Consider the following 20,676-nt stretch of genomic DNA (forward strand, 5'->3'; position numbering starts at 1 on the left):
TGAGCCAATCAAAGTCATAAAGGGAAGCCATACATCACACACTTGGAAGTCCATGTGTAGACATCAAGTTGAGAGTGTCAGAGGCAAGGTCAAGACCAGGATCTTAGCACCAAGGTTAGAGTGGCAGAAATCAAGACTAAAGTAAGTGGAAAAAATATGTGGAAGTGGCAGAGGATGGTGCCAGAAGAGGTGGAATGGGAGAGGACTCAAGAGTGTAAGTGTTGTGAGAGAACATTATAGATGAGCGGTGCTCAGCTGCAGTGTCCTAGCCATGTGGGCCTCTGACTCCTGGCAGCAAACAGGATGGTGGATGCAGCTGTTGAGAATGCCCTGCAGAGTAGCCAAAAGTTGATAGGGTCTTCTGTGCAAGGATAAGATGACTCTTCCTTACACTGCCCCACAGCAGTTGGTTTGTAAGAAAAAATTCCCCAAGATTTTAAGTACTGGGTATGCATGGATACCTACAGCTCTGACATAAAGCCATATGACTGTTCTACAGAAAGATGAGAAATTGGCCGATGATGCCATGGTGGTGGTCACTGGAGGCACCTGTGGTCAAAGGGCATGTGCATATCTCTGCTTTGACCTTTATTCCTCGGCAGAGCAGAGGAAACTTCTGCTCACAAAGCTGTGTGTGTCCTGCTTCGACATCACAATTTAAGGGAATAAAAATGGCATAATTTTATCTGAGTCTTGAGGAGGGACTCTGGGAACTACGGGTGTTTGTTAATATGCTTGACTCCTCATTTCATGAATAGGATGGGGCAGGAGTGGTGACTGGCCCAGGCATAGGACAAGTGAATGACTGGGACCAACAATTGATTCTATGAGACTAGCCCTACCCAAAAAAGAATAGCGAAACAAGAAGGCAGGCCAAATCAGAGACACCATGGGAATGCCAAGGGTCTAACAGCAGGGATATCACACACATACACCAAGTGAAGAGGGCCTGAGAAATGACTAGATTAGGAAACAGATCAGTGCCAAAGTCAGAGACAAGGAAGGAAGTGAGTAGTATGATGGTGTGGGGAGGCAGAGAGATGTCCTATCAATTGCCAAAATAATCAGGAATATAATTTATTTATTCAATATATCATTCAGTTATTCAAGAAGTCGTCATTCATTCATTCAACAAACATTCAAGTTTCTAAAATGTTCTAAGTTCTGAGCCTAAATATTGGTATGCAATACTACCAGGACCCAGACACCAACATGGAGCAGTAGTTCTACGACTTGAAAGAGCATTATGAGAACATATAGGGAGGGCACCAAAGGAGAAAAGAGAAGCCTTCCTATTGGCAGAGAAAGCTGAGTTGAGGTTTAGGAACAAGTAGCAGTTAAGTAGGGGATGCTCATTTGGGGCAAAGGCCAGGTGGCAAGCATGCCAACAGTACTTTGGGGAAGCCATATGACATCAGACTGGTTGGGACATACAGTGATAGGTGGGGCATGGCAAGGGATGAAGATTTCAATAAAAGCAAGGGCCATAACTTGATGGGCCTCCTAAGTCATGGTAAGGACTTTGAACTTTATTCTAAAAGCCATGGAGAGCTACTAGAAGGGCTTTTAGCAAGAGAAACTCAATTTGAGCTGTGCTGGGAAAGATCACTCAGGCTACAGGTTGCATAATTTAGGACTGAGACCAGGATGAGCTGGCCTGGAAGATGGCTGTTGAAAAACAGATGGGAGAGAGATTTAGTTGTCAAAGTGACGGGGCTTGATTATTGGCCAGAGACTTGAGGAAGACAGAGGAAGCGAAAATGAGTTCTACGTTTCTGGATTGGATAACGAGGGTGGATGGTATAGTTATTTGTCTGTTTGTGGAACTAAGAGGAGAATTGGGTTTTGGAGGGAGGACAATGAACTCAATTTTGGATATGTCTGAGGGTTGGGGGTGGCAGGGGGATGCCCTGCTTTTGCACTACTCCAGTGCCTGTCTGGGTGGCTGGGCAAGGCTGTTTATAGCACCAAGCACAGGCTCATCATCAGTTAACAGCCATGGCTTATTTTTCTCCCTGGTATAGAAGAGGATCTGGACTGAGGATGCAAGGAATTTGGGCTGGAATATGCCAGAGAAGTAAACCTTGAGTTAGAATCAAGATGTATAGTAACAAGATTTAGCTTCTGAATGCAGAGACAAACAAACACAAATCGAAATATCTCAGTGTAAAAAAAAAAAAATTACAGAATTTCACTTGCACCAATGGTTTTGTTTTACAAATTCCTTGACATGCTTCTGTAATAAAGCAATTGCTTTGTTGCTGTTTTCAGGGGGTGCTTCCTGCGGGGCACACCTAGAAAATGGTGTGCTTCACAGAAGATATGCATCTCCCTGGGCTCTGATTTTCTTCTCCTCGGGTCAGTATTTCACTCTTGTCAGGATATTGCCTGATGCCTGCCTGTCTCAAACCCCAGAAGAGAGCCATCTGTTGAGCTGTGGAATGTTTTCAGCCACAAGTCATACATCATTATTCTAGCCAGGTCATGCTGTTGCTTGTAGAATTTTTTTACAGATAGAGGCTCAGCTTATGTTCTGAATTAGACACTCTCATCTGCCTGTGGCAAATTGCGGCACGTGCTAGTGGAAACTCCCTCTTGGGTGGTGCTTGAAATATTTGGGATATTATCTGTTTAGACATTCTACTACTCCTTTTAAACAACTCTTTCTCCATTCAGTCTTTGAAAGCAAAGTGTGTGTGTGTGTGTGTGTGTGTGTGTGTATTTGTTTGTTTGTTTTGGATTATTTCATACCAAAAGCATTTTCCATTTTCTTATTAGGAACTTTCTCTTTGTCCAAAAGGAGACAAAGAAAAAAAAAACATGTAGAGAACACACTAAGTTTTTTTTAAAAAATGGCCTGTTTATACTTTAAAGGTTGTATTATGGCATAACATATTTGTAACTTTAAACTTTTAAAGAGGAACAGTTTTAAATTTAGCCTAGTATTAGTGATGTCGCTAAGGAATACTTCCATTTAATGGCTTTGAGTGAAATAAATGCTCCAGCTTCAAGGAAAAAACAGCTAAAGGTAAATGGGGTGGCTAAAGGGAGAAACATGTTACAGAGGCAGTTATGCAGGTTCATGCTACAAGTGCTGAGCCATTGTTATCTTTTCTTCTTGCTCTGAATGGATCAGGAGGATTCTACTCTTTGGGTTGGGTGATAGGAATTATTACCCTATCAAAGGACAGGTGGGAAGGGCTGAGCATGCTGGCTGGTTGGGAAAGTCTACAGACATTGGGAATTTCCTTTCCTATGGTGAAGTTCACTGCAGAAGAAAAGCTTTAGGAATTTTAACATGCCATGAGGTTGAAAATTCTGGAAGGTTTAGCTACAAGAGATTGAGGTGGAGCTATACTCAATCCTGGAGACAGAAGTGGAGTTAAATCAAGTAGCCACTGATGAAAGTCCTTCAAAGGTGCTTCATCATCCTCTGGATAAAGCCCAACCTTCTTAAGATGGTGTATGGAATTTTCATGATTTGGCCCTGATAATGTTTCCAGCCTTATTTTCTTGCCATCCTTATCCATCTCTAATACCTGGTACCATGTCATTCTTCCCAATGTTTATCCTCAGCTTTTCAAATAACGCATACTGTTGTCAAAAAAAGAATATAACTAAATATAAACAAGCTATTTTCTGTATCTCAATTACAAATTTCTTGAAGTAAATGAACAAATCCGACATAAAACCAAATTTACTTCCTGTTGAAGTTGGAAAACGTGTTTCTGAAACAAATATGACTTAGATAAATAAATGACCTTGCCGCCTTTTCCAACGTCATGTGGTAGTTTGGTGATGAAGCACACCTCTCTTTTATTATCTGTAAAATAGGAATATTACAATTTACTAAATATGGCTGTTGAGAGAATAAAATGAGATCATCCTTCTAAAGGACTAGTGATGGTACCTGCTGTATAGTTGGTACAAAATCATGACCACTATATTAATCTAAAGGACTGACTCAGCCCCTTCCAATGGGTGATGCTTCTAGAAATAAGCATGAGCCCACAATGCTCTGACTTCCTTACTGTGCTTCTGAATGATTCCTCTGTGTGTGTGTTTATGCGCTCATACCCATGCCCTCGCTGAATAGCATGGCCTATACATCACACGGAGATTGTTTTCCAAAAGCCTGTTCCATTGTAATCTACATTTCCATCAACCTTCTATTGACTTTGCCATGCAGTTCAGATCATCACTTAGGTATTACTGACACCTTTGAGCACATCTGCTGAGAACTGTGCTTGGAGGGTGGCACATTTTGAGGGTGTGTGCATAAGGATATAAGGTTCTAAATAATAAATTAAAAGATAGTTTAGAGCCCTCATTACAGCCATCTGTGTTAACTTCCCATTATAAATTAAAATATCCATTTTGACACAAGTTTAATTTTTTCAAAACACCTGTTCTAAAAGGCAATGTACTTTTTACATAATGGAAATGGCAACACTTTGAAAATATTACACTTTACTGGAAACTCAGTTATGTTCCAGAATAAATGTTTTCCATGGCGGGCAGGGTGGGTAGTTCTCATACATAATGAAGACCATCAATCACCAAACAAAAACCCCGCATCATGTAAAAAGAACTCACCCACAGATTTCCTTTTCTTTCTCTTTCATTAATACTTTTTAAAATCAGCAATAAGTTCCTTTGGTTTTCTTCTCATATTTTACAAAAGTCATTGTAGAAGCAGAGGTGTGATCAGTTAACAACTATTGACTTCTGAAAAAAACAACAAAGCTTCCATCTTAAAACATCCACAGAAATGGAAGCGATTTCCATTACAACCTTGTGGATTAGGCAGCTTATTTGTACAATCCATTTTCCTTCATGTTGGCTACTCATTTCATAAATAATTCTGCCTGTGTGGTTGTGCAATATACTGATATTTCACTAATTTTTCTGTTAATCCAAATAGCATCAGGCATTGAATGACGTAGGCATTTTTAGAAACTGACTTCAGTACAAACTAAAATAAGAGAATTCTGGATTACAATGGCTGTGCCATTTTCTAGGCATTTACTGTAACTGGGTAGCAAAACAGAAAACCAGTGTTTCCTTAAAATAAGACAATTGGCAAGGCCTGTCACAAGAAGTGAAAAGATTTTTCTTCCTTCTTGGTTTCCTTTTAACTATCTCTATGAAACAAAGGAATTGCCAGAAACCTTTGGATGCTTCCTCTGTCTTCATGAAAAGGACTACTTAATTGAAGTTACCGACCTTCTTTCCTTTTGCATTCAAAGATCACCTCTACCCCCTGGGAGAGATGTCAGGGGAAAGACTTCTGCCTTCCAGGAGCCTTAGAGAATTATAATAATCTGTCTCCATGTATAATATACTCTCATTTGAGTACATTAAAAAGGCATAACATGCAAAACATACAGTGCATGTTCTTTACTACTTTTCAAATATAGGTTCTTTGAAGGCATGATGGGTAAGTTCAGTGGTGGATGCAGGGCTGGATTTAAATACATTTCTGAGCAATTGTAAGATTCTGTGATGTTGTCACTTGCATGATCTAAGGTATTGCTCTGAACATCACTTCTATGGGCTGACTGCCATCTACATTCTTATGTTTATTTCTGCACTGTTCCTTACTCAGGCAGTTTCTCATCCCTTTTATGCCCTCCTCCTCAAAAGTAGAAAGGCCTGGAGGGGAGAGGGAGCCTGGCATTTTGGAAGGAACACAATAATTGGCTGTGATCTGGATTTCACATTGTTGAGTTGAGAGGTGTGAGTGAGAAGAGACTGGAAATCGTGGAGAGTCATGTCAACTTTGCAACTGAATTTGAACTTGATCCTAAGGACAAGGAGGTGCCAATGAGCATTTTACAGACTAGCCATATGGTAAGATTTTAGTTTTAGAAACATTACTGTTAATTCTGGGTAGTGGGAATATGAGTGTTCATTTTACCATTCTTTGTACTTTTCTGCATTTTCAAAAGTCTGACTCAAATGGAACTAAACAAATACAGCTCTTCCTGGCTACAGAGTTGAGAACAGATTAGAAGAGATGTGACACATACGTCAGCTGGAAATTTGTGACAGTAATTTAGACAGGGGACAATTATGTGTTAATCAAGGCAGTGCCCCAGTAGGAAATACACAAATGGATTGAGGCACATGTCGGAGGTAGAATTGCAATTGGACGTGAAGAGGAGCAAAGGAAGTGAGTGTCATTAGGTTTCTGGAAGGTCAACTGGGTGAGTGATAATGGTCCACACAGGGACACACAGGGAAGATGATTATGTCTACTTCGGACAGTTGGAAGTGCCTGAGAGTCATCTTAGTAGAGGTGCCCTACAGGAAGTTAGATGTTTTAATCTAGAGCTTGGGAGAAAGTTTGGGAGTGCAGATTTACATTTAGGCATTGTCAGTTTGTAGAAGCCACAGGAATAGGTGAGATTGCTGAGAGAATATAAAGAGTAAAAAATAGAAAGTTTGAGACATGAAACTCTGAGAGACATCTATAGGTATCAGGATGTTAGAAGAAGGAGACTAACAAGTGGATGAAGAACTTGTTTTACAAGGAAAAATGTCACCAATTGTGGCAAAAAGGTCAAGTGAGATAATTCTGAAAAATCTTTTTTTTTTTTTCTTTTTTTTTGAGACTGAGTCTCCAGCCTAGGCTGGAGTAGCCCCATCTCGGCTCACTGCAACCTCTACCTCCCAGATTCAAACAATTCTCATGCCTCAACTTCCCAAGTAGCTGGGACTACAGGTGTGTGCCACCATGCCTGGCTAATTTTTTTGTATTTTTAGTAGAAATGGGGTTTCACCATGTTGCTCAGGCTGGTCTTGAACTCCTGAGCTCAGGTGATCCTCCCACCCCGGCCTCCCAGAGTGCTAGGATTACAGGCATGAGCCACCATGCCAAGCCTGAAAAATCATCTTTGATTAATTTTAGCAATAATGACATTTTTGAGAAGAGCAATGGTGGTGGGATGGCAAGGGAAGAAGGCAGGTTGCAAAGTTTAAAAAAATCAAATAATAATAACAATAGCTACATTTTTGATAGCTTATTTTGTGCTAAGCTCTTTATCAATATTGCCATATTTTATATTCACAGCAATCCAATAAGTAGAACTAATATTTATTTCACTTTACTTGAGAAAACTGAGATGTAGAGAAATTAAATACTATGCCCCCAATCACACAAATCAGATGGGGGAAGAATGACTCTGACTCAAGTCTACTTTCATCCATAATTCCTAATTTTATTAGAGAGAAGAGAGGGACAGTGAGTTGTCCACCTGCTTTCAACAGTGAGGGTCTGAGGTTCCAGGGAAGGCAAGAGAGAACCAGAGGGGCTAGCCCAGGAAGAAGAGGGGTTTTGTCTGTCTGCTTGTTTGTTTTCAAGATGGGATAACCTGAAGTATATTAAATACTGATGGAGAAGAACTGGTAGAAAAGATCTGGAGAGAGAAGGAAGGACTGACCCACAGGATAGGTGTCCTGAGGAGGTGGCACAGGATGGAACGGGGTCCTGAGCATGCACTAACGTTCTCACCATCGCGAACACAACAGTGGGGATCCCACATTGGGGAACCAGGCAGTAGATGGGTGAGGGAGGTCTTGCCTTATGGCTTCTATTTTTACTGTGAAGGAGGAGGTGAGGAGCTTTTGTCAGTAAAGAGGGTGATGCCCAGGTAGAAGCTTTGCTGAGTATGAAGTTGCCTGTGTGGAGGAGGGGAGAGTGCTGACCAGAGAAATGCAGAAAGACTCCAAGTAGCATGTAAGGCCCAGTGGAGGCTGAAGGCCACAACTTTGTAGTGAAGCTAATCTAGGGCAGAAAGGAGGAGAGAAAGGCACAGTCTGTGCTTGATACTTAGGAAGAATGTATTGAATCATGCAAAATTTGGTAAATAAAAGAGGGGAGTGGGGTGGGAGGTGGGGGAGAGCCAGAGGATGGGGGAAAGAGGACATGGGACTGGGGAGAGACAAAGAGAGAGGAGCCCTGACGTGGCTTTGGAGGCCTGGAGCACCAGGATTATTGAGAATTCCAGTGTTCCCTGGGCTCGCTGGCATTGCTTTATCTGGATTTTCATTTTGTGGAAATCCTCCTGGGTCCTGGCCAGTTCACGCAGTGACTTTGTAGTTCACAGCAGTGACTGACAGCTTCGCAAACCAGGCTTGATGTCTGACAGACAACTACATCTCTGCTACTAAGTGCTGGATCTGAATTTCTGCATAGCTTTGCAAACCCCAGCATGGAGGTTCCTCGCAGGACCTTCAATTTTTGCCCCACTCTCTTCTTTCTCTTATCAAATTTCAGGATGGCATTTCAGGCATCATTTTCTTGACAGGAAGGGTTGAACCCAGTTGAAAATTCAAATGCAGTAAGGGGTTTTGCTTGGAAGGAACTGTGTGTTTCTAAACCAAGGCCAGATGGCTTTGAGTCTGGCAGCCTGGAATCTTCCTTCCATGGGGATCTGCTCCTCCCCCAGGGAGAAAAGAATCACTTTGGTGGACATGGACATATTACTTTTGGTACTTTCAACCTAACTCCTAATAGACCATGTCATCACTCACAATTGACCTTAGATCATGGGGTCTTCAACCAAGTTGGGGAGGAGCTGAAAGATGACCAAAAGAAAGATTTTAGACAAAACTGCTCTAGTTCTTGGTGGATCCTTGTGAATAAGTGCTAATGTCATCAATTAAAATTCTGGGACACCATGCCAGTTTTCAGATGAAACTTTTTCCTCTTTGACAGTTGCAAACAAATCACACTTCATTTTATTCATTCACCAAATATTTATTGAATACCTACTATGTTCTAGGCATGGTCTATTTTAATGGTGCCCCTCACTTTATGCTTCTGTGGTCAGACATTTTCTCCTGTGATTAGGACCAAATATTTGAAGGAGGGATTAAAGCTCTTGTTTACTGAGTACCTTTTATAGCCTGTGCTATGCGATTTCCAGGCCCACCAAGAATACATCAAGGTAAGAACTATTATGCCCATTTTATAGATCCAGAAACTGAGATTTAGACATATGAAGACAAATAGCAGGACTGGGATCTGAACCCTTGCCTATCTGTTTTCAAAGCTCATAATCTTTCTATTTGTTAAGCTGCCAGAGAAGCAAAGCAGAAATAAAGTGGAGACTGAGTTTTCAAGAACGCTGTTTCCTCACATAATTGTATTTTGGCATTGGAAGCAGCCATTTTCTCCTTTATATAAATAAGGATCAGTTTCTTAGCAGGTCATTTTCCTAGCAGTGAGACTTCATGTAAGGTTATAGACTGGCTAATTTTTTTTTAGTTGGGGGGTGGGGGGTAAATGTAAAGACCACATTTACAAGGTAAAGCTAACTGGTAAGCCCTTAACTACCTTGAAAATCTGTGTGGGTTGTAAATCCTCATTCGTTTTGTACTCATTCTTCCATCCACTTGGCACCAGTATAATTAGCTGATGTTAAAGAGATGTCAACTGGAAGAAGAAAAGGGAATTCCTCTTGGTTGAATATCCCTGGGGACACCTGCCTATGTCACCCCATTTAATTGTACACATACCCTGCAAAGTAGGAGAGACATGTAGGAATTTACTTATTGCCCAAGTAAGAAAAAAATTCAGGATTTGAACTCCAGTGTGTCTGGCCCCAGAGTTCTAGCTTTTACCACTCTTAAAATTATAGAGAGCACTTAAGGGATTTTGTGGGGGCTGGCAGGGAGGAGGGTAGGCGAGGGTTAGATGTCAACTCAGTAGGAAACAGATCCCCTACTCAATCTCCTGGGCCTTTGCTGTTTTCACCTTAATATCGGAGTGATTTTTATTTACAATAGCAGAAGATGACTGTAGCTACATGCAACCTATGTGACTTTTCTTGTTGGGTATTACAAGGCTCTATAGCTCCTTCTCCAGAAACTTCTACCTCAGATAATGTTGTAAGGTAGAAGTAGCAGTACTTTTGGAGTCAGGAGGCTCACTTGGAGCCCTGGTTCTACTGAGGAACTATGCATCCTTGGGAAAGACTCTAAATTCTTTTAGGTAGAAACTTAAAACTCTTATTTTCTTTACATTTTAAATGGAAACACTGATACCTATGGTATTCAGCAATTCATCATTCATTTATTCATTCATTCATTCATTCACATACTTGTCCCCATGCCAGGCACTATCTAGCCATGAGAGTTACCAAGTGAACAAAATAGACAGCATGCCTGTTCTGAAGAAACTCATACTCTAGTGGGGAGATTGATTGGAAACAATAAGCAAATACATTAACACAACAGTTTGTGATTGTTTTAAGTTTCATAGAAGAAAAAAAAAATAAACATGGCCCTATGATGTAGATGGGTCACATGGATGAGGGAGACTGCTCCAGGTTGGGTGGCTAGAGAAGGCTCCCTGAGGGGTGACATGTGAACTGGAATCATAATTACAGAGGAAGCCAGTGGAGAGGAACACATCCCAGGGAAAGAAGAGAACAAAGGAAAAAGATGGGCAGGTGATTGGAGTGCTTGAAAAACCGAAGGAAGATCTTGGATGACAGACCCAGTGGCATAATATATGCAAAAATACTTTGCGTGTGTAAATAATTATATAATTCAAAGATTATTATTTTTACTTCTCTTACCTTCATTGTCTTGCTTCTTTAACTTCATTATCTTTCTTCTCTCCCTCCTTTCTTCCACCCCTCTTCCTTTCTTCTTTTCAGTTTGTCTTTTATACCAGTGCTTCTCAAATGCTGATAAAAAAAACCAGCATTAAACCAATAAAAACCTCATTTTTAATTTTTGTATTTCTAATCTGTTGTGGACTGGTACTTTTGTAAAATGTCCCAGTACTGTCAAATAACTACAGAGATTTCTAAATGCTGATCTTCATGTCTGCACCTCCCTCCTGGTGGGCTGGTCTCTGACAATTGGTGGACCACACCTTGAATAGCACTTTCCTAGATAATGGGGCTTTTCTGGCCCAACCCTGGCTCACAGACATAGTCACTGGGGATCGCTGACCACTTAACAAACTCTAATAATCCAATGTTTTGTTTTTATTTAACACTTTATTTAAATGAGGCCCAGGCTCCAAAACCACACCCCGGACATCCATGTAAGCAAATCGTATTGCAGGCCTCCTTGTGTTGCTCTCTGATTTCTACAGATCCTCCAGACTCTCAGAGACAAGGGCCTGGAGGCTGGTGTAAAGAACTGCCCTTAGTTTTTCCTGATACTGTTGTATAATAAAACAGCCTAATTAGCCTAGAGCCAGGGCAGCCCTGTGGGAGATTTCATACATAATCTAGAAGGAAAGCAATGACAGGCAGGCTTTTCCCACTAGGTCTCAATTCCTTTTACTAAGTTTGAAAAGCCAGGGGGAAGTGTCCAACAAGGATAGAATTCTTGCCAAGGTGAATTTCCAGCTGGCTTGAAAAAGTTTGAGCAATAATGGCTGACTCTTAAATGGGGAATAGACAAGGTTATTAAAACTATCAGAGTGCACCTTGGGGCATTTGTAGCAGCCAGAGCGAGCTGTGAAACTATGTAGTGGAGAGGTGAGGACCCCATGCCAGGTCTGGGTGAGGAATAAATATAAGGATGCCAGGTTCCTGGGGGAAATGCTGCCTTTCAAGGGTGACACAGAATTTCTCTGATACCTCAAGCAGTGCACAGAATTTTTAGACACTGGAGAGGTTTCAGTCCTGACCAAGAAAAAAAAAATCAGCGACTATTGGCTTCTGCAGACAGAAAACGGACTTCTCATTTTGTCTTAATTTTCGAAACAACTAAAAATCGAGCAGAAATTGTTTGGAAGACTTCCTCAATGGAGTGTTCCTCTAGGCAAGGAAATGGAGTAGCTCTGGAGTTTTTTGAATAGCTACTTTTGATTTGGCAGACATAAGCCCATTATCCTTTTCTTGGATATTTTTCTCTCCCTGTGATTAAAAAAAAATTCCCGGAAATTTAAATATTTGAAAAGAGTTTAGAAGTCAATTAAAGGAACTATATGTTATCATTCAGTTTCAGTCTCCATGGGTACAGGTGTTTGCACCAACTTGAAGTTTAGTTCCAAAAAATGAATGTCATGTTCACGGAGATTTACAGAAGAGTAGTAGTTAAAAGCTTTGGACTTTGGAGTCATATAGACTTAGGGGTGAATTTTGACCCTGCCTTTTCCTAGCCTGGGTAAATCATTTCACCTCTCTGGATCTCTATCCCTCATGTGTAAAGTGGAGTAATGATAACAGGGATGAGTGACCCTTGTTGCCCCATTAAATGAGTTACATCAAGGGAGCCCTCAGCACAGTGCCTGGCACACGTTATAGAATGCTTCCAATTAATGCCTGATGCTATCATTTTGTTATTCATTATTACTTTCTTGGCCAACTCGAATCCAGGGGACTCCTTACCAGTCCTGTCCTCTGTTGACACCTTGCTCATGTAATAATTGGGCTACTTCCTTGCTTTTGGTTGCCCTACTCCTTTCCATCAGCAGTGGATTGTTTTTATTTGTTTGATTTGATGCAGGAATAAGCTTATACTGTTGAGCCAGCTGCCATGGTGGACATAGAAAATGGATTAAAAATGGCAGAAGGGGATTGATATTTATCAAAGACTCACAAAGGACACAACCTATTTAATCTCATTTAATTCTCACAGCAGCCCTGCGAGGTAGGTATATTACTCTTGTTTCACAAATAGGGAAAGGAATCCTGAGATGTTAAGTGACTTGTCTAAGCTCACACAGCAAATAGGTCGATTTGCACCCAGGTCTTTGTGTCCCCTAAGATAATGTTTGTCTTACTGCACTATACCACCTATTTGCCTTTGATGAACTCACGAGCTAGTTAGGTGAGAGAAAATGTGCATAATGCAAGGCAGGAGACAGACTAGTAGAAAGCTGTCACATACAAGTTGGAAGGGGAGTAGCAGAACACACCAGCCAGCTTGGCTGCCTTGCCTATTCCCCTTCCCTGAGGTTGTATATCCACAACCACTACTGTGTAGGTGGTGGAAAACCTGTGCTGTCTAGATCAGTGCTGAACCCTTGACAGCCAGTGCTGTACCCTTGACAGCCAGTGCTGTCTAGATTAGTGGTGGACCCTTGACCCAACTGGGACAAGATGATTCTCTTTATTTTGCTTAAAAATTTTTAAATTATTTATTATTTATTTATTTATTGAGACAGAGTCTCGCTCTGTCGCCCAGTCTGGACCTGAACTCCTGGGCTCAAGTGATCCTTCCAGCTCAGCCTCATAAGTAGCTGAGACTACAGACATGCCCCACCACACCAGCTCTCTCTATTCTTTAAGGACATAAAGACTATAGTTGGTGGGTGTTTGAATTGAGAGATTGCATAGGCCAGGAATAATATACTAGTCTTCTATTATTGTGTAACAAATTACCACAAATTTGGCATATTAAAACAGTACCCATGTATTAGCTAATACCTGGCCCTGTATAGCTGGATTCTCTGCCCAGGGTCTCAGAAAGCTGAAATAAGGGCATTGGCTGATCTGTGTGCCTTTATCAGGGCTCTGGGGAAGAATTCTTTTTTAAGCTCTTTCAGGTTGTTAGCCGAATTCAATTTTGTGTGGTTGTAGTTGTAGGGTGGATATTCTCATTTCCTTGCTGGTTGTTGACTGATGCTGTTCTTAGTTACAAGAGGCCACTTGCAATCCTTGTCCTTCCTCTCTGAAGACAGTAATGGAGAATCTTCCTCCGTTGAATTCTTTTCATTCTTTTCATCTTTCTTCTCAGGGAGAGCCCAGACTCTTTTAAGGTTCACCAGATTAGGTGAACCATCTGCTTAAACCCCTTCTGTTAAGGAGAAAGTACCATACAATATAACTGAATCAAGGCAGGGAAATCCATGGTATTCATAGTCCTGGGGATTATGCAAGGCCCATGCACCAGGAGGTGGGAGTTTTGGGTGTCACTTTAGAATTCTGCCTAACACAACACAGATGGGGTTGCCATTTGGGGAGCCATATGCAAGTAGTGCTGGGAGATCTGGAGGGGAGAAGAGAGGAAGAGGAGAGGAGAGAAGTAGAGAGAAAGGAGGAGAGAAGTGGGGAGAAAGGAGGAGGGGAGGGTGGAGGAGAAGACAACAGAAGAGAAATTTCCTTATGGAGGCTCCAAATGAGAATGTTTCCTTCCTTGCCTTTTTCGGCTTTTACAAGCCATCTAAATTCCTCCAGTCTTGGCCTCTTCCTTCATCTTCAAAGTGTGTCACTCCAGTCTTTGCTTCTGTCATCACATTGCCTTTTCTCCTATTTTGACAAATTTCCCTCTGGCTCCCTCTTACAAATGTACTTGTGATTATATTTGGGGCCCATTGGGCCAATTCAGGATAGCACCCCCGCCTTAAGATCCTTAACTTAATCACACCTGCAAAGTCCCTGCGAGTTAACATTTACAGGTTCCAGGGATTTGGACCTGGATATCTTAGCGGGGGTAGGGGCAGGGTGTGGAGGTGGGAGAATTATTCAGCTCACAAAAGTACATGTGGACTCTTCAGCCCCATGGCTCAAGTTCAAATCTCAACCCAGCTGTTCACTAGCAACATGACCTCAGACAAATTATTAATACTTAGCCTTTCTGTATCTCAGTTTCATTATCCCTTAAGTGGGGATAATTATAATAATATATGCATTGATTATTTTTGTGAGGATTAAGGGAGGAAATTAATGAAAAGTGCTTATCCTAGAGCACAATAAACATTTAGTAAATATTGGTGATTATAGTTTTCACTGATGTTATTTAGAGCCTATGCTGCATATTTGTTGTTTTAGCCTGCCAACATCCATTTTCTTCTGCTGCTGCTAATAGCGCCTCTGTTTTTCTTGGAGAACTTCCTTTACCTCACTCTCAGTTCATATGGTTTAGGCAGGGCTAAATTCAGTACTAGCCCCAGGACTGTGAGTGGGAACCAGGTCTAAACCCACCAATATAATTTCCTTGCCTCGGTCCCAGGAATTGGTTCAATGATGCATGTATGAGCTAAATTGGTCCAAGTAGTGTGACTCTCTGGCTTTTCCAGGAGCAACTAGAAAAGGAATATTTTCATGGAGTTGCTGAAAGCAGAGTGTGTGAAGCTATAGCTACTGGCAGTCTTTTTTATCTTTAAAGTTTTCCACACTGTAGAGCCAACCTGGAAGATAAGAAGCAGAATTAAGGGAAGGAGAGAGACCCCTGAAGTTTGAGGTTAAGCTTCAAATACAGCTGGTCCTGAAATCAGCACTTTTGCGGTCTGTCCAGTTATGTGAGCCAACAAAGTTCCCTTCGTCAGTAAGAAGAGAACTTTCATCTGAAGGATTTCCAGAGTCACGGGATTGGGAGATCCTTTCCTTCTCTTTGAGTGGAGACAGAGATTTATTGGCCATTTCTAGGGTTCGGCCAGCTTGTAAGAACCCAGAAGCCCCAGCCATGAGTGCATAGCCCCAGAATATTATTTCTTAGGTACAGTAAAGTCCCGAATGTTCTCTGTCACCCTTGCACAATAATGGTGATAACAATGATGGTATCTATTGAATGCCTCCCATGTGCCATCCATATGGATTTTTCATCCTTTCTAGTACTTGCAACAGCACTCCAAGGGAAAGATTATTTTGCAGATGGGAAATGGAAGCACCGGGAAGTAAATTTTCCATGGCCAAATAGTGAATGCTCAGCAAAAGCAGGGGTCAGTCATGGGGCTTTCTGGATTCAGAGCCTGTCCCTACACTGCTGCAATAACTCCCACAGCCAATCTGGGAGAAGTCCCTACAATCAGGAATCAAGTGATTCTGTTTGCAATAGCCACAGCCACTGGGCCTTTCTTCCTGGAGGGTGGGATTCTCCTCTTGTTCTGTACGTTGTTTCTCAGAAGAGGCTGTAGACACATAGACTCTAAAAGCCTCCTCTATCTGACTGGGTTCATCGAGCATTCTGTCCTTCCACATTTTCCAGTGTTTTATTTAAACCTCTTCATGTGTTGGATTTGTGTCTAGAGGATATTCTTTAGTGTTCAAATTAGGCATTATATGCTCTTGGGAATTATATAGGCACTAGATTTACCATTATTTTACAGGAATACGTCGAAACTGAGAAGTGAGACACTACATAAAGCAAATAGAAAGTAGTTACCACCTTTTGAGCTGTCATATTCCAAAACAGATAATAACAGCAGTGGGCCGGTGAATAAAAAGCATGAATACACACACACACATATATGTAAGGATAAAACATTGTCTTGTGATGACAAACAAAGGTTGGACATGAGATATATTTGGATCTGAGCTTTATGCCCACTACTTTCAAACTTTAGACAAATTACTTGATCATTTACCTCTCAGGCCCCTCAACTAAAAAGTGGGATGATAAAAATTCCTCATAGGGTCACTGTGAGGATTGCAGCTACTATGTGGGAGAAAATGAGAGCAACAGCAAGCAAGAGAGTCATAGAGAGTCATAATAAATGCTACCCGCTTGCCTTTTGCTAATGCTAGCAAAAGGTGTTTGATATGTGTCCTGTTATTAATAAAAGTGTCCAAATAGGTAACACCTAACTTTCCAATATCTTCTTTTAGTCACTATTTAAAAATTTTAATTTATAAATTTAAATATTTCTGTTCTCACTCTCATTTTCTCTCATTTCCGTTTTTCTTCGCATCTACCTCACCCATCTCTCCAGACTTGCTTTCTTTACTTTCCCATGCATATAGCTACCGAGTTGTCCCACATCTCCTGAGTTTCCAAGTCCTCAGTTCAGAAGCGTCACTTGTAACTCTGCATCCCAATTCCAAGATCCTGGAATAGGGATTGACAGGTCCAACTGTCCAGTTAATAATGGCTGGAAAGTAGGGTCAGGTCAGTAGAGGCAGGGCTTCAAAAACACACTGATTTCCTGGCAGTTCTCAGAAAAAGAGAATCAGGGTGTGTCAATACTATATAAAGATTTCAGAGAGCCATAAAAGTTGGCAAATGAATGGATATGAGATTTGTGTGAAATCTGTCAAAACACTTGACAGCAATTTTTTGCCGCCTTCTCTCTGCTGAAACCAGGGGCCCTCTGGACTTCAGCTCTGATTCTTGTACCAGCAGTGGGTCTTGCTCTCCTATGGGCTGGCGGCCGAGGTCAAGAACTGGCTCCTGTCCAAATATGACCCCCAGAAGGAGGCAGAGCTCCACAGCTGAATCGAGGGACTCATCGGCCTCTCCATTGGCCCCAACTTCCAGAAGGGCCTGAAGGACGGGATTATGTTATGCACACTCGTGAACAAGCTGCAGCCGGGCTCAGTCCCCAAGATCAACTGCTCCATGAGAACTGGCACCAGCTAGAAAACCTCTCCAACTTCATCAAGGCCATGGTCAGCTACGGCATGAACCCTATGGACCTGTTTGAGGCCAACAACCTCTTTGAGAGTGGGAACATGATGCAGGTGCAGGTGTCTCTTCTTACCCTGGCGGGGAAGGCCAAGACTAAGGGGCTGCAGAATGGGGTGGACATCGGCATCAAGTACTGGGAGAAGCAGGAGCAGAACTTTGACGATGCCACCATGAAGGCTGGCCAGTGCGTCATCGGACTGCAGAAGGGTGCCAATAAATGCGCCAACCAGTCAGGGATGACCGTGTCCACACGAGGAGGCATCTCTATGACCCCAAGAACCACATCCTGCCCCCCTATGGACCACTCGACCATCAGCCTCCAGATGGTTACAAAGAAGTGTGCCAGCCAGGTGGGCATGACAGCTCCTGGGACCCAGTGGCACATCTATGACACCAAACTGGGAACCAACAAGTGTGACAACTCCTCCATGTCCCTGCAGACGGGCTACCCTCAGGACGCCCACCACAGCAGCCAGGTCTTCGGCCTGGGCCGGCAGATACACGACTCCACGCACTGCCCGCAAGACACAGTGGCTGACAGGGCTCCCTCGGGCACCGGGGACTGTCCGGGCTCGGGGAAGGCCCCTGAACATCCCCCTTACTACCAGGAGGAGGCCAGCTACTGAGGCTCCCAGCATGCTCTCTCCCCACCTCGTCTGCCGTCTGGGTTTTGGGGTTTTTCTGTATTTTCATCTTTTTTTTTTCTTAACCTGTTTAGTGCTGCCAATCAACCGAGAGTCTGTGAGTGGTGGCATGGGATCATGCAGCAGGGCTTTTTCCCCCTTGCCTTGGTCCTTCACAGGACTGAGCACCGGGCTGTGGGGTGTAAGGTCAAGGTTGTATTCCGATACGTGTAGGGTGAAGGTCCCTGCTGGCACGTCCAGGCTGTGGGCCGAGCTGTGCTGGGGAGAAGAGACCTGGGCTTGGAGAGAGCTTGTTCCCGAAGGTTTCCAGTTGCCTCACCTCTTGCCCCTTTTGTCAGCCGATCAGTTTGTGGTTTCTGAACATGCAAAAGTTTCAGGAAGTATTAACGAAAGAAAAATACATGTTTTTCCCCCAAGGAATGGGGCGGGGACAGTGGCATGGGTGCTGAGAAATTAGTCCCTGGGAAAGGGGGCCTGGCCACCATGCTAAATATCTCAGGCTCCCAAGTGGCTAGATTTCCCTAGGACCCTCAGACCAACAGACCTCAGACCCTCAGACCTACACTGTGGCCCTGTGGGGAAAGTGAGGCCCATACAAGCAAGTGGAATTCCGAGTTTTTGGGGCTAAGCCTGACCCCCTTTCCATGCTAACCCCCACACTGTGGCCTCAGTAGGGTTTGTTGTTGTTGTTGTTGCCCAGGCTGGAGTGCAGTGGTGCGATCTTGGCTCACTGTACCTCCACCTCCCGGGCTCAAAGGATTCTCCTCCCTCAGCTTCCCAAGTAGCTGGGACTAGAGGTGGTCCACCATGCCTGGCTAATTTTTGTATTTTTAATAGATACTGGGTTTCACCATGTTGGCCAGGCTGGTCTCGAACTCCTGGCCTCAGGTAATCCGCCTGCCTTGGCCTCCCCAAGTGCTGGGATTGTAGGTGTGAGCCACCACGCCCAGCCCCTCAGTAGGTTTTAAGGAGCCCCCAGCCCTACTTCTCCCATTCTGGGCCTGACCAGCTATACTGCTCCATCTCCCCTGGCCACACGCCCTGCCAAGTACTGCACAGGGATCCCCACCCAGGGGCCCTGCTATATGAGATAATGTGAAATATGACCAGGGACCAAATGCAATAAAACCTCTGTTTGTAAGAAGAAAAAAAAAAAAAGCCATACTGCCCAGAGTAATTTATGGATTTAACACTCTTTCTATCAAGCCACTAATGTCATTTCTCAAAGAATTAGAAAAAACTATTGTAAATTTCATGTGGAACCAAAAAAGAGCCTGAATAGCCAAAGCAATCCTAAGCCAAAAGAACAAAGCTGGAGGTGTCCCATTACCCAACTTCAAACCATACTATAAGGCTACAGTAATCAAAACAGCATGATACTGGTACAAAACAGGCACGTAGGCTAATAAAACAGAATAGAGAACCCAGAAATAAAGCTGCACACCTACAGACATCTCATCCTTGACAAAGTCAACAAAAATAAGCAAAGAGGAAAGGATTCCCTTTTCAATAAGTGGAGCTGGGATAGTTGGCTAACTATATGCAGAAGAATGAAACTGAACCCCTACCTTTCACCATATACAAAAATTAACTCAAGATGGATTAAAGATTCAAATGTAAGACCTCAAACTATAAGAATTATAGAATAAAACCCAGGAAATATCGTCCTGGACATCAGCCTTAGGAAAAAAATTATGACTAAGTCCTCAAAAGCAATTGCAACAAAAACAAAAATTGACAAGGGGGACCTAATTAAAGAGCTTCTGCACAGCAGAAGAAACTATTCACAGAGTAAACAGACAACCTACAGAATGGGAGAAAATATTCACAAACTATGCATCCGACAAAGGTGTAGTAACCAGAATCTATAAGGAACATAAACAATTCCACGAGCAAAAAACAACTAACCCCGTTAACAAGTGGGCAAAAGGCAGTCCTCAAAATAAGACATTCAAGCAATCAACAAACATATGGAAAAATGGTCAACATCACTAATCATTGGAGAAATGCAAATCGAAACCATTAGGAGATACCATCTCATATTAGTCAGAATGGCTTTATTAAAAAGTCAAGAAAACAGTAGATGCTATTAGACTGTGGAAGAAAGGGAATGCTTATACACTGTTGGTGGGAATATAAATTATTTCAGCCACTGTGGAAACCAGTGGCAATTGCTTTGGTGATTTCTCAAAGAACTTAAAACAGAAGTGCCACTCAACCCAACAATCCAATTACTGGGTATATATGCAAAAGAAAATAAATCTTTTTTAAAAAAGACATGTACTCATTTGTTCATTGCAGCACTATTCACAGTAGCAGGCGTGGACTCAGCCTAGGTGCCTATCAATGGTAGTAAAATGTGGTATATATACACCATGGACTACTATGGAGCCATAAAAAAGAACAAAATCATGTCCCTTGCAGCAACATGGATGCAGCTGGAGGCCATTATCCTAAGTGAATTAACGCAGAAACAGAAAACAAAATGCTGCATGTTCTCATTTATAAGTAGGAATTAAATATTGGATACTCATAGACATAAAGATGGCAACAACAGACACTGGTGAGAAATAGAAGTGGGAGGGAGAGGACAAGACTTGAAGAACTAATTGTTAGGTATTATGCTCCCTACGTGGGTGATGGTATCATTCCCATGCCAAACCTCAGTGTCATGCAGTATATCCATGTAACAAACCTGTACATGTATCCC

General features: G+C 42.4%; 1 pseudogene; it reads left to right on the forward strand.

Moving 5' to 3' along the window:
• The first annotated feature begins 484 nt into the window (after positions 1-484).
• Positions 485-17,948, forward strand: LOC116472472 (calponin-2-like; annotated as a pseudogene).
• Positions 17,949-20,676: the final 2,728 nt, after the last annotated feature.

This window comes from Hylobates moloch, unplaced genomic scaffold (genome assembly GCF_009828535.3).
Source record: "Hylobates moloch isolate HMO894 unplaced genomic scaffold, HMol_V3 SCAFFOLD_8, whole genome shotgun sequence".
NCBI lineage: Eukaryota > Metazoa > Chordata > Mammalia > Primates > Hylobatidae > Hylobates > Hylobates moloch.